The 13,962-nt window shown below is 39.3% G+C and overlaps 1 long non-coding RNA gene across 1 annotated transcript in view; it reads right to left on the bottom strand.

The window, feature by feature from the left end:
- Positions 1-228: 228 nt before the first annotated feature.
- Positions 229-13,962, bottom strand: part of LOC114679396 (uncharacterized) — a 28,068-nt gene continuing 14,334 nt past the window's right edge. The window contains exons 2-4 of the long non-coding RNA XR_003731230.2: positions 1,695-1,932; positions 1,151-1,362; positions 229-803 (exon numbers count right to left, since the gene is read on the bottom strand). This is a non-coding gene — a long non-coding RNA (uncharacterized LOC114679396). The remainder of the gene's footprint in view (positions 804-1,150; positions 1,363-1,694; positions 1,933-13,962) is intronic.

Genomic DNA, 13,962 nt, shown 5'->3' with positions numbered 1-13,962 from the left:
CTTTAAAATTAAGCCTAATATTCAATAATTTTTAATGAAGTATAAAATAAAACATTAGAAATAAATGTTTAAAAAGATAGTGTAGCTATTGTTTGTTATCCTTTCGTCTATTTCCCGCCATCCAAGGCCCAAAATAAAATGTAAAAATACAAAAATAAATGTAAAATTAAGAAAATAACCTTAGTAATATAAAAAATGTACAAGAACATAAAGGATTTATCTCAACAATTTAATTCAGCATTTCTTCAAGGAGACAGGAATTTGTCAATAAACAAGTCTTTGCTAACAGTTCCTGGAGAAGGATGACAAGCTGGCTGAAACAAATAAAACAGTAATAGCACGACTGAGAAAAGGTAAATAGAATTCTGGAGCGAACAGTGGTAAAAATGAATGAGATAGTGAAGAATAAATAATAGAAACGCTGAGAAAGCAATGTTTTGGGATTGAATGCAACAACAAGGAAATTAAATTCAGAGAGAGATAAGAAATGAGAAAGAGAACAAGTACAAGTTGTCTTTTCTTTTTCTTGTTCCTCTATCCAAGAGAAATAACTGTCAGCTACAGGTCGTAAAACTTTATAGACTAATGCCCTCTGACCTCTGACCCTGTGATTTATTTCCTCTGAACAGAGGTGTAGTCCTCCCTCCTCCTGAGAAAAATGAGGCAACATGGCTGGGTAGCTTCTTCCATCCATCAGGCAATGAGATGTGTCTCCAGGTCTCAATTTGCCATCAGCAGTCTTGCTCCAGGCCAAGTCAGGACCGGTTTATACACCAATACAAAGATTCAACAGACACATTTTCCTTTAGAGAAAAAAAAACCCCACCATATATAAGATATATATAAGGCATGTATGTCTTATAAATCCTTTCTGCTGCACCACAGAAAGCAAGCAGTTTCCAATTTAATTAACAGTCTTAAATTGCTGAGAGTCAGCAGAACCAGTTCATAACTGGGCAGTGCTGATTTGTCCCATTTGAAAAAAAAAAAAAAAGTTTCCTAAATGTAAAGGAAGAGTTCTTTCATTTGCATTGAGCTGTTCTACTTGGCAAATAGAAACATCCATTTGTAAATGAGCACATTTCCACACACAGGCCATCAAAGAACTATTTCCAGAAGAGCAAGTGATAATTAAACAAAGTATACATACCCTCTTTGATGCCACTTGAAGCTGCAGGGAGACTGACTGGAGTCTGGGAGGGAACCAGGGTAAATTGTTCTTTTGTGAAGCCAAGACTGCTGGTAGCCAGAGTTGGCTCCGGCTTTCGGGGGCAAAGGAGACTGAGTCATCTCCCTTCATCGAGCTGATTTGTTCAAAGGGCACAAGAAGTTCCCAGGGATTTCATGCTTCTTTGAGGCAACCTGCATTTCAGATGGATGGGAAAGGGGGTGGGCGCAGTGAATTTTGTTGCTAGGTCTCCCAATGACTTGCCAACATTTTGCCTGTTTCTTTGTGAACCTGGTAACCACCCCAGCTGGGCTCCCCATTACTCTAAACAGGAAAGGGATGAATATGCCCAGTCTTTTTTAGCTTGCAAATGTGCCCTGGTGAGGGTAAACATGGCTGTGTTTGTTCACCCTGGGGAACAAGTCAGGCATGAAGTCCCTTTTGTTCAGGCTAAGAACGACCTCCCTTCATTCTCAAGTTCAGAGGGGCTGGTGATTTCATCTGGAAATGTGAACATGAATCCTACCTGAGAAGGACAGCGCTTTCTCAAGTCGCCCGGGAGTTGGCAAGGTCTGTCTGAAGACCTTGGGAAACACAGGGATGCAGGTGATGCCTGGGAGAGACCCACTTTGGTCTGTGTACAGTTCCATAAAGGGAGTCTTCCAAATACGCAGGACAGCAAGCAGCTGGTCCAGTAGCGCCTCTAGTTTGAAATAGTTTTAAAAAGATCATGAGCTGCAGGAATGAGATATATCTTAGATGCCCTAGGAATAAAAAAAGTATAGCCATGATTAGTATTTCAGTGTATGTTTCCTGAATAATAGATGCAGAGAAAAGAGCAGAGCAATGGGTATTTCTCTTTTCGTCACGATGATAGAGAGTGCATGAGTCTTGTACGTTGCTGTGTGTGTGTAATGTGTACGTGCATCCATGTACACAGAGAGTTATATCTGGTGCCGGGGTGAGTTGATTAAAAAAAAAAATAAGCTATCACTCCTAACTTCAGTGGATTTTCAGGAAGAGAAACAGAGTATTAGAGTTGTATGACTATAGTAAGGGGCAAATACAAATTTCGTACTGATGAGTACCATGTAAGAGAAACAAAGCGCTCTGGGGGTTTAACACTAGAGGAGATCATATTTCATCACGTGAAATGAGGAAAGCCTTTATGGTAGACGTGGACTGTATGATCAACCTAGATGTGTGGGGAGGATTTCAACATATGGAGAAAGGGGACGGAAAGAGGGCATTCCACTAGTCGGGCAGAGGGAGGACAAACATGTCCATGAGGGAAAGTGCAGAACATGATGGTAGAACAATGTGGTTTAACTGAAGCATCCCATTCTTATAGAAAAATAGTAAAAGATAAGAATGAACAGTCATCTTGGGGCCATATCAGGAAACGTCTTAAATGTTAGGCTGTTTGGTTTTTAACTAAATAGAGAGTAAAGAATCTTTGAAGATTTTTAATATAAAAATGATATAATTGGAAATGCATTTTTCAAAAATTAATAATGGGATATATTAGAAGGAGATTGGAGGCTGAAACCCATGGGACTAACTCTTCTAGTCATCTAATCTAAATGTAAGAAATCTCTTATATTAGGATTGTAGAAGTAGAAATAGTAAAAGAAGAAAAAGTTTGCAGAAACTCTGAAAGTAGAATCTACAGACTTGACCACTCGTCGGATGTTGCCTGGCAAGGGGGAGAAAATAGTCAGAGATGGTGCCTGGATTTTAGGCCCAGGAGACTGGAATAATAATGTTGTCATGGAGAGATAAGAAAGTCTGTAGTCTTGGAAAGTGTTGAGTTTATTTTGGAGTGCATTGAAATGAAGGTACTAGCTAGAAACAATTATAAATGCTCAGCAGGCAGCTAAATTACAGGAAATAGGCCAGGACTAAGATATAGAATTGGGAGTCATTTACTTAGCAAATTGTTAGCAAGTCATTTATTTAGAAAATCCACTATGTGCCAGGCATTGTATGATGTACTGGGATTACAAAGATAAAGAAGATTCATGGCTTCTGATATCTAACAGCACTTACAGTCTGCTGAGTGATACAGACAGGTGAACCCACCGGTCTCCTGTAGACTGATAATCTGATCATTGTTTGGGGTAAGAGAGAGAAACACAGGGTGTTATGGCATCTAGAGGCGTTTCAGAACGTGTTACTTACACTGTGGGGTCAAGGAATGATCCCAGAGGCAAGTGGCCTCTAAGCGGCAGGAGATTATGGCAGTGAATTGGGAAGAGCATCCCCATGCAGTGTGAAAGCTCAGCTTAGAGTGACAGCAAGGTGCAAATGGGCAGAAAATACAAGATGAAAAATAGTAAGAGAGAAGGCTGGAAAGTTGAGGCCAATTATTCAGAGCCTTAAGGTTACATTAAGGAATGTAGACTCTATCCAGCGAATCATATGAAGTCGCTGATTGGTGTTATCCTAGTTTAACTTTGTTTTTTTGTTTGTTTGTTTGTTTTGGTTTTTTTGGTTTTTTTTGAGACAGAGTCTTGCTCTGTCTAACTAGGTAAAAATCGCTCTGCAACAATGTGGGAATAGAAAGAAGGAGGAGAAACACAGGGCAGTGAGATTCAGGAGACCTGGTCTTGAATAGTATCAATGTGGACTGAGAAATACGAATTGACTCAAAAGATAGAGTTACAAGTCTTCACTATTTCTTTTGTGGAGTAGGGGTAGTGGGAGAGAAGGGTCAAGAAAAACATCAAGTTTCTTCTTGGCTACAAGATGGTCGGTGTTACCATTCACTAAGTAACAAATACAAAAGTAGCGGGGGATAGTGTTTGTGTGTGTGTGTATGAGTGTGTGTTTAATTTGATTTGTAGGAAGAGACCTCGTCTTGTGATACTAAATTTGAGATTATATTTAAAGGGAGATTTCCAATGGTCAGTTGAATATGTGTTTGATGGACATAAGTGAGGTCAATCTGAGGCTACAAATTTTGAAGGCTTTATCACACAAATGAAAAGTAGAACCTCAGAAGAATACGTACTTACTAGACACATTCCCAGGCAAATACAGGAAAGTGCCAAGATATATCCCTGAAGAATATCAGTATTTAAGGGATAGGATGAGAAGGAAGAGACGACAACAAAGGCTGGGCCACTTTTACCAGAGAGGTAGGGGAAACACCAGAAGAGAGTCTGTGTTCTAGAATACAAGGAAGGAATGTGTCAGCTAGGACAATGGGTTAACTGTAGTAAACATTGCCAAGAGGTCAATGGAGAAGCCTGTATTGAATATAATGGAAAGGAATCATTAGTGTCTTAGGCAAGAGCAGTTGCTGAGGGAAGGGAGGAGAGAGGTCAAGATGTAGCAGGTTGCCACGGTGAAGATTCTGAAAGGTTAGGGAGCTTCAGTGGGACAGCCTATTAGCTATGCCAGAAAGTTGAGTGGTAAGAACATAGATCAGACAGCAAGGGCTGGGAAATGAGCAAGTTGGTGGTAAGAAGGAGGTGGAGGAAAGGTGTGAGGACCACTCGCTCTAGAAATTCTGGAGGGAAAATAAGGACAAAAACTGTACTTAGAAGGTCAGTTGAACGTGTTTGCAGGCAAAAAAGAAAGGGTCAGTAGAGGTGGAAAAATGGAAAGTACAAAGGAGAAACAGAGAGGAAGAAGCAATAGGCAGATAGTTGGTTGGAATTCAGGTTTTAATTCTGCTCTCCTTGCCCCTTCATTCCACTGACTCTCTCTCTCTCTCTCACACACACACACACACATACACACACACACACACACACACACACTGAAGTCAGGGCCTTAATGTAGTGATCCTGTGGATATTTCTTTTTTTTAATCTCCTAAATACTTAAGAGGAAGAACAAGCAGCACAGTCTGTGGAATAGACAGGAAGCATCAGAGAGTTGAGCCTAAAATACCCTAGCATAATACACCTGTTTGGAAGGCATTAGCAAACATTTTTTTAAGAATGTAAATATCCTTTTGAAGGGTTAAGGTCCTTGGACTCTGAATCATGTACTTCTTTATATAAATGATATCAGCTTTGATGAAAGGAATACTCTTGGTCATGGTTGTGGGAATGGGATCCATGGGAGAGTGAAGAGCGATTTAAGAAAATTTGGGAAGGGTAAGAAGAAAGGAAAGATTATATCAGTACAGTTCAGCTGTGCCTCCCAACCAGGTAAACACCCTTCTGTCCTCTTCCTAAAGCTCCTCCTGCCTTCCAATAATAATCTTTCTTCCCATTTTCATTGTCATTTATTGACTAGCATCCGGGTTACTAAAAACAAAACTGTTCACAAAATGTTTTAAATAGCCTAGTAGCAGAAGCAGCTCAGTAGCCAGATCTATCAGTGGGATCTGGGTTCTGATTTGGTTAAGCTCCCTGAAAGTAGCTAGCACAATGGACATACTTTATGCCCATCATAGCAAAACCACCAGAAGGATACCTGGCTTCAACCTAGGCTCACCACAGGGTAGCTGTAGAACTTCAATATGGATATTGTGATGGGTAAGGAGGTTACATATTTTGACTGTCTTTTCTTAGGGCAGGGTGGGGGTCAGGGAAGAGGCACTGGCCAGGTGCTGTAGGTCACACTTGTAGTCCCAGCATTTTTGGAGGCTGAGGTAGGCAGATCCCTTGAGTCCAGGAGTTGGAGACCAGCCTGGGCAGCATGGCAAAAGCCCACTTCTACAAAAATGCAACAAATTAGCTTGGCGTGATGGTACACACCTGCAGTCCCAGCTGCTCAGGAGGATGAAGTGGGAGCATCTCTTGAGCCTGGGAGTCAAGGCTGCCGTGAGCCAAAATCGCACCAGTTGCACTCCAGCCTGGGTGATGGAGTGAGACGCTGTCTCAAAAAAAAAAAAACAAAAAAAAAGAGGAAGAGCATGCAGCGTTCTTTCCTTTAAATGTAAATAAATAGCTAATTAATCCCAATAGTTTCTTTTTCTTTCATGATTGGCTTCAGGGACAGGAAGCAAGGTATCTTAGTTTTCAGAACTTTTCACATTTTGAATGCTCAGTAAATACTAAGAAAGCAATCCAATATGTGAAAATAGAAAGCTAGAATAAATCTGCCTCCTTTCTTGAACGTCGAGACTTTAAGCACTCAGCAGGGAAGAAGCATTTATTCTAATATAGAGACAGAGGGTTGTTTGTTACAAATAGGGGGGAAATCCAATTAAAAGTGGGATTTGTGAAACCCCTGCTTTGGCATGAGCAACACGGCAGAGTTGATACATCAGCCCTAATGCCAATGGCATGGAGGCCTGATATTGGTGATCATAAGCCAGCTTCTAGTCTATTGGCTTTCTCATCAGAGGAGGTAGTTTAATGTCCTAAATTCAGCAGTAAATATTAGTGAATTAACTATAAGGCCTGAACTTCTTTTGCCTTCAATGCTTACATAAAAATGTCTAAAACTTGCCAAAGTAATCAACTGAGAAATGAAAAACTTCAGTCACACTGGTTGTGTCATGCAGAACAGAAACAACCAGTTGGCTGAGCGATCTGCCATTTAAGCCTAGCACCTAATCATCAGATCCAGTCAGACCATTTCTAATGACATCCTTGTCATTCTTTAAAGGAAATGAAATTGTGTAATGACATGTTCTCCTAAATCTCTTTACTGTTGTTCTGTACACCTCCCCGAGAGTGCTCAGACTCAGAATGGCCTGCACACGTGTCCCTTTGTTTGACAGCTGCCCTGAGTCTGTGGGTCCTGCTTTGTCTGGGTTGAGAGCCACAGGTGCCCTGCTAATAATATCTAACATTTGCTGAGTGCTTACTAGATGCTGAACTCTGTATTAAGCACTTTAACTCCATTATTTATTTATTTTTTTTTTTTTAGATGGAGTTTTGCTGTTGTCACCCAGGCTGGAGTGCAGTGGTGAGATCTCGGCTCACTGCAACCTCCACCTTCTGGCTTCAAGCAATTCTCCTGCCTCAGCCTCCCCAGTAGCTGTGACTACAGACATGGGCCACCATGCCCGGCTAATTTTTGTATTTTTAGCAGAGACGGGGTTTCTCCATGTTGGCCAGGCTGTCTCAAATTCCTGACCTCAGGTGATCCACCCACCTTGGCCTCCCAAAATGCTGGGATTACAGACGTGAGCCACCATGCACAGCCTCTGTTATCTCATTGAGTTCTCACAGTAACTCTGCATGGTATAAATTAAGAAATTGTTGATGAAAAAATTATTGACTCAATAATTTCCCTTCTATAAAGTTATTATACTAATATTACTACACATATTATGTACTACAATATGTGTACAAAGATGTTTACCATGCTGGCCAACATGGTGAAACCCCATCTCTACTAAAAATACAAATATTAGCCAGGCGTGGTGGTGCATGCCTGTAATCCTAGCTACTCAGGAGGCTGAGGCAGGAGAGTCTCTTGAACCTGGGAGACAGAGGTTGCAGTGAGCCGAGATCATGCCACTGCAGTCCAGCCTGGCGACAGAATGAGATGCCATCTCAAAAAATAAAAATAAAAAACAGATATTTACAGTAATAATGTTTGGGGGAAAAGGCATACTGAAAGCCTAAATTTTCATCAACAGAAGACTGATCAAATCAACATTGGTACATCCTTACAGTGGAGTCCTATGAAGCTGGCAAAAGAACGAGGCAGTTCTATGTGCACTTTAATGGAACAATTTCTAAGACATATTATGTGAAAAAACAAGGTGCTGAACATACATAGATGTGTCTGAGTGTGCACTGACTATTTCTGTGAAGAGACAAAGCATCCAGGAGAATTTGATAGGAAGGTGTAACTCCAGAGATGGGGCACCAAGGGTCCAGTACATGAGAGAAACTTGTCTTTATTTTATATAAAAATATATATATATATGTGTGTGTATATATAAATATATATATGTGTGTATATATAATATATATGTGTGTGTGAGTGTGTGTGTGTGTATATCTATATATATATAAAAATCCATATTATTTACCCAACCTCAGAAATGGGTGTTATTATTTCCATTCTAAGGAAAAGTAGCTGAGTCTCTTAGAATTCACTAAATTGTTCAAATGCACACAGCTAGTGAATAGCAGAGCCAGGATTTGAATCGAAGACAGTTTGATATGTAAGCCTTATTTTTTATAGTATATTATTTATCTTTCAAAATCCATGAGGGAATAAGAAAGCATTTTAGTTATGTTACAAAAATAAATTTTAACAACAAAGAATCCCAATTTTAAATTTGTTCTTTATGATAAAATCTGCCTGCTTCAAACAACGATTAATATGAATATAAATTCAACCACAGAAAAAGTTTTCTCCACTAAATACCAGTAAAGCATATATATATGAGAATTTTTTCCTGAAAACCCCAACTATTATATTTCAACTAAAGCCATTTCTAAAATCAAGTCATAAAACCAAAGAAGCAGAGAAAGGCAGAACCAGTTGTGTGCTGGAGGTGGCTCATACTGGCTCAAGAGAGCCAATCACTAAATTTTGAGAGTCAGTTGTTAGAGACTGACATTATTTTAAAATCAATTATATAAACCTACAAGTAAATAAATTATATTAAAGGTAATAAAAATTCATTACATCTTAATTAATTTAATATTATCTGTGCTCTTTAGATTATTTACATCTAATCAATCATTATGGTAGAAATACTACATAATAGCATACTGCTGTGAATCCCTTCCCAATTCTCTGCTTAGTGATGTCACATTGAGAACTTATAATCAGACTTGATGATACTATTTACACTGAAGAAAGCAGCAAAGGCTAAAAATTAGAGCTTTTCATTCTCCAGAAAGCTGATTGTTAAATAATTATGAAGCATACCACTGGACTCAATCCTCATTAGTAGCATAAGTGTATAACGTTTGCAATTTATAGCCTTCTAATGGGGGAAAAGAAAACCAAACTTGTGGCTGTTGCAGTACAAGATGACTACTAAAAAATCTAGCAACAGAAAATTGGCCAATGATTTCTGTGGTCGACTCTGGAAACTACATTTCCAACTACTTTTTATCTAATATACCCATGTAGGTTCTTTTAAAAAAAGAAATGAAAAAAGAAAAAGTAAAAAAGGCAATTATTATTTTTTATTTATTTATTTTTTTGAGACAGTCTCGCTGTGTCGCCTGAGTGCAGTGGCACGATCTCGGCTCACTGCAAACTCCGCCTCCTGGGTTCACGCCATTCTCCAGCCTCAGCCTCCCAAGTAGCTGGGACGACAGGTGCCAGACACCACGCCCGTCTAATTTTTTGTACTTTAGTAGAGACAGGGTTTCACCGTGTTAGCCAGGATGGTCTCGATCTCCTGACCTCGTGATCTGCCTGCCTTGGCCTCCCAAAGTGCTGTGATTACAGGCGTGAGCCACCACGCCTGGCCAACTTCTCTTCTTAGGATCCATTGTTGGCAGTCACTTTGATTGGCATGTACTGATGATATGTCTTGATGGAGGTGGGCAAACGAGGAGCGGAACTGGGAGCACAGCAGTTTCATTAGCAAACACTAAAATGGCTACCAGTTCTCCCTTTAACACTTCTGGCACTGGGTGACAAGTCCGTCATCATGACACATTAGCTGAAGAAGCTCATCACTGTGGGACAGCGCCTGGCATTTTTATTTTATTATTATTATTATTATTTTCTTTTTTTTCTTTTTAAAGGGAGTCTTGCCCTGTTGCCCAGGCTGGAGTGCAGTGGTGCAATCTCAGCTCACTGCAACCTGCACCTCTAGGGTTTAAGCGATTCTCCTGCCTCAGCCTCCCAAGTAGCTGGGATTACAGGTGCCGGCCACCACACTCGGCTAATTTTTGTATTTTTAGCAGAGACAGGGTTTCACCATGTCGGCCAGGCTTGTCTCGAACTCCTGAGCTCAGGTAATCCACCCATCTTGGCCTAGCACAGTGCTAGGCTTGCAGGCGTGAGCCACCACACCCAGCCTAAATATTTCATTCCTAAGTAGAGATTGTACTTCTAATTTATAATCTCTTCTCAAGAAATTACTTGTGGGGTCCACAGAATGGAGGTTTTGTAGATGGATTTATTCTCCGTGTTATCCACATTTGTAGACTTTTAAAAAAGAAAGAATAAGACAAAGGAGGAATAAAAATGTTTTTCTGCCTCATAATAAAGGCATAATAAAACAATAAATTATTTTCTGGAACACAATGGTAAATAAAGACTTCAAAGATTAAAATAATCTGCAACCCAGAAAACAATCATAATGGAAACCAGTTTAAATGGAACTACTAAATGAGAAATAAATCTGTAAAGACAGTGCTCTATAAGATGTAGTAATGCATGGCTATCACACCTGCAAAGAATATGGGGAACATTTCTAATGGACTATTTGATAAAGACTTGGAATTGTAAAATATTTATAAAAGACCAGAAGAAAAAAAAAAGCCTGAAAACCTGTTAAAAAATTAGTGAGTGTCAGCAGGGCAAGGTGGTTCACACAGGTGCATGCCTGTAGTCCCAGCTACTCGGGAGGCTGAGGCAGGAGAATCGCTTGAACCCAGGAGGCTGAGGTTGCAGTGAGCCGAGATCGCACTACTGTAATGCAGCCTGGTGACAGTGTGAGACTCCATCTCATAAAAAAAAAAAAGAAAAAAATTAGTAGGTGTTACGTACATAAGACAAATGGTCTTATTGATAAACCTCAGGCTTCAACACTATTCTTTTTATTATTATACTTTAAGTTCTGGGGTACATGTGCACAATGTGCACATTTGTTAGTAGGTATACATGCACCATGTTGGTTTGCTGCACCCATCAACTCATCATTTACATTAGGTATTTCTCCTCATGCTATTCCTCCCCCTTCCCCAACCCCACAATAGGCCCCAGTGTGTGATGTTCCCCATCCTGTGTCCAAGTGTTCTCATTGTTCAAATCCCACTTATGAGTGAGAACATGCAGTGTTTGGTTTTCTCTTCTTGTGTTACTTTGCTGGGAATGGTTTCCAGTTTCATCCATGTCCCTGCAAAGGACATGAACTCATCCTTTTTTATGGCTGCATAGTATTCCATGGTGTATATGTGCCACATTTTCTTAATCCAGTCTATCATTGATGGGCATTTGGGTTGGTTCCAAGACTTTGCTACTGTGAACAGTGCCACAATAAACATACGTGTGCATGTGTCTTTATAGTAGAATGATTTATATGATCTTTGACAAACCTGACAAAAACAAGCAGTGGGGAAAGGATTCCCTATTTAATAAATGGTGCTGGGAAAACTAGCTAGCCATATGCAGAAAGCTGAAACTGGATCCCTTCCTTACACCTTATACAAAAATTAAGATGGATTAAAGACTTAAATGTAAGACCTAAAACCATAAAAACCCTAGAAGAAAATCTAGGTGATACCATTCAGGATATAGGCATGGGCAAAGACTTCATGACTACAACACCAAAAGCAATGGCAACAAAAGCCAAAAGAGACAAATGGGATCTAATTAAACTAAAGAGCTTCTGCACAGCAAAAGAAACTATCAGCAGAGTGAACAGGCAACCTACAGAATGAGAGAAAATTTTTGCAATCTATCCTTCTGACAAAGGGCTAATATCCAGAATCTACAAAGAGCTTCAACATTATTCTTAGAGAAAAAATTAACTTTGGTAAATGAAGGGGCTTGGTTTCATCTCTGTAGAATCAGCTTGCATCAACTCGCTGTTGGTATGTCATTTGCTTTAAAGAAGAAGTGTTACATATATTTATACATATTTTAAACCATTCTGGTCTTTCACATCCTCAAAAGGGAGGTTATTCAGTTAGGGTATTTGATTGCTCTCCGAGGACAATGGCATGTACTGAGAGATGTAATTAGGAGATACCAGATTAAGCTGATAGCATCTAAGGATAACTCCCTAGTCATATAGTCATGTTTTTAGAAGTTGTTCTGCTGACTGAGGTTCACTGATGGCCTTATTAAACAAAAATCTAACTTTTTAATTTATAAGACAGACTTAAAGGAGTGTAGCTGAAGTTTCTTAACTCAGAAAAGTACTTGTTCATGATTACTAGGCATGACAGCTCAGGGACAATTACATTTTTACTATGTATGCAAAGCCTGCCCCAACCTCTAGGCAGCCTGGTCACACATATTATGTGATTTCAAAGAATCCAAAAGAATCCTCTCACTTTAAAAGAATTGTTACAGACTTCAGCCTGTTATTCTTAAAATCCATACTATTTAAATTACTGCTTTGAATGAATTATTGCCTCCAAAAGATAGTCTTGAAACCAAGATAAATGTGCGTTTATTTATTTTGTAATTGACACATTGTTATTGTACACATTTGTGGGGTACAATTTGATGTTTCAGTACATGTATATGTTGTATAATGAGCAAGTCAGGGTAGTCAGCATATCCTTCATCTCATGAATTATGTCTTTGTGTTAAGAACATTAAAAAGTTTCTCTTCTAGCTGTCTTGTAATAAACAATGCTCTACGGTTAACCAGGCACCCTGCTGTGCAAAAGTACAGTAGAATTTATTCATCCTGTCTAACAATAACTTTCTTGTTTGGGTTTGTTTTTTTTGTTTTTTTGTTTTGTTTTGTTTTTTGAGATGGAGTCTTGCTCTGTCACCCAGGCTGGAGTGCAGTGGCACAGTCTCAGCTCACTGCAGCTTCTGCCTCCTGGTTTCCAGCAATTCTCCTACCTCAGCCTCCTGGGTAGTTGAGATTACATGCACATGCCACCATGCCTGGCTAATTTTTGTATTTTTAGTAGAGATGGGGTTTCATCATGTAGGCCAGGCTGGTCTTGAACTCCTGACCTCAGGTGATCCACCCTCCTCGGCCTCGCAAAGTGTTGGGATTACAGGCGTTAGCCACCGCACCCAGCCCATCCTATCTAATAGTAACTTTCTACCCAATGATTCTCCTGTCCTTCACCCTGTCCCTAGTCTCTGGTAACCACTCTTCTACTCTCTTTTATGAAATAAACTTTTAAAAAATATATTTTACATAAGAGTGATATCAGGCAGTATTTGTTTCTCTGCCTGGCTCATTTCACAGAACATAATGTCCTCCAGATGCATCTGTGTTGTTGCAAATGACAGGATTTTATTCTTTTTATGACTGAATAGTATTCCATTGTGTATATATACCACATTTTCTCTATCCATTCATCCATTATTGGAAACTTAGGTATATTCCATGTCTTGGCTATTGAGAATAGTGCTTCAATAAACTTAAGAATGCAGCTATCTCTTCAACATACTGATTTCATTTCCTTTGAACATATACCCAGGAGTGGGATTGCTAAATCATTTGGTAGTTCTATTTTGTATTTTTTAAGGAAACTTTAGACTGTTTTTCATAATAGCTCTACTAATTTACATTCCCACCAACGATGTGTAAGTGTTCTCTTTTCTCCATGTCTTTGCCAACATTTGTTTTCTTCTGTCTTTTTGACAATACCATTCCAACTGAAATGAAGTAGTATCTCATCATGGTTTTCATTTGCAGTTCCCTAGTGATTAGTGACGTAGAGCCTTTTTTCATATACCTGTTGGCCATTTGTATTTCTTCTTCTGAGAAAAGTTTATTAAGGTCTTTTGCCCAGTTTTTAATTGAGTCATTGGGGTTTTCTTGCTGTTAGGTTATTTAATATATATTCTGGATATTCATCCTTTGTCAGATATACAGTTTGCAAATATTTTTGCCCATTCTGTGGCTGTCTCTTTGTTAATTGTTTTCTTCACTGTGCAAAACATTTTTACTTTTATATATTATTGTCTATTTTTACTTTTGTTGCCTGTGCTCTTGAGATCTTATTAAAATATCCTTGCCCAGCCCAATGTTGCAAAGTA

Source organism: Macaca mulatta, chromosome 7 (genome assembly GCF_049350105.2).
Source record: "Macaca mulatta isolate MMU2019108-1 chromosome 7, T2T-MMU8v2.0, whole genome shotgun sequence".
NCBI classification, from domain to species: domain Eukaryota; kingdom Metazoa; phylum Chordata; class Mammalia; order Primates; family Cercopithecidae; genus Macaca; species Macaca mulatta.
Note: the sequence above shows the minus strand (reverse complement) of the source record. Positions and strands in the feature narration are given on the sequence as shown.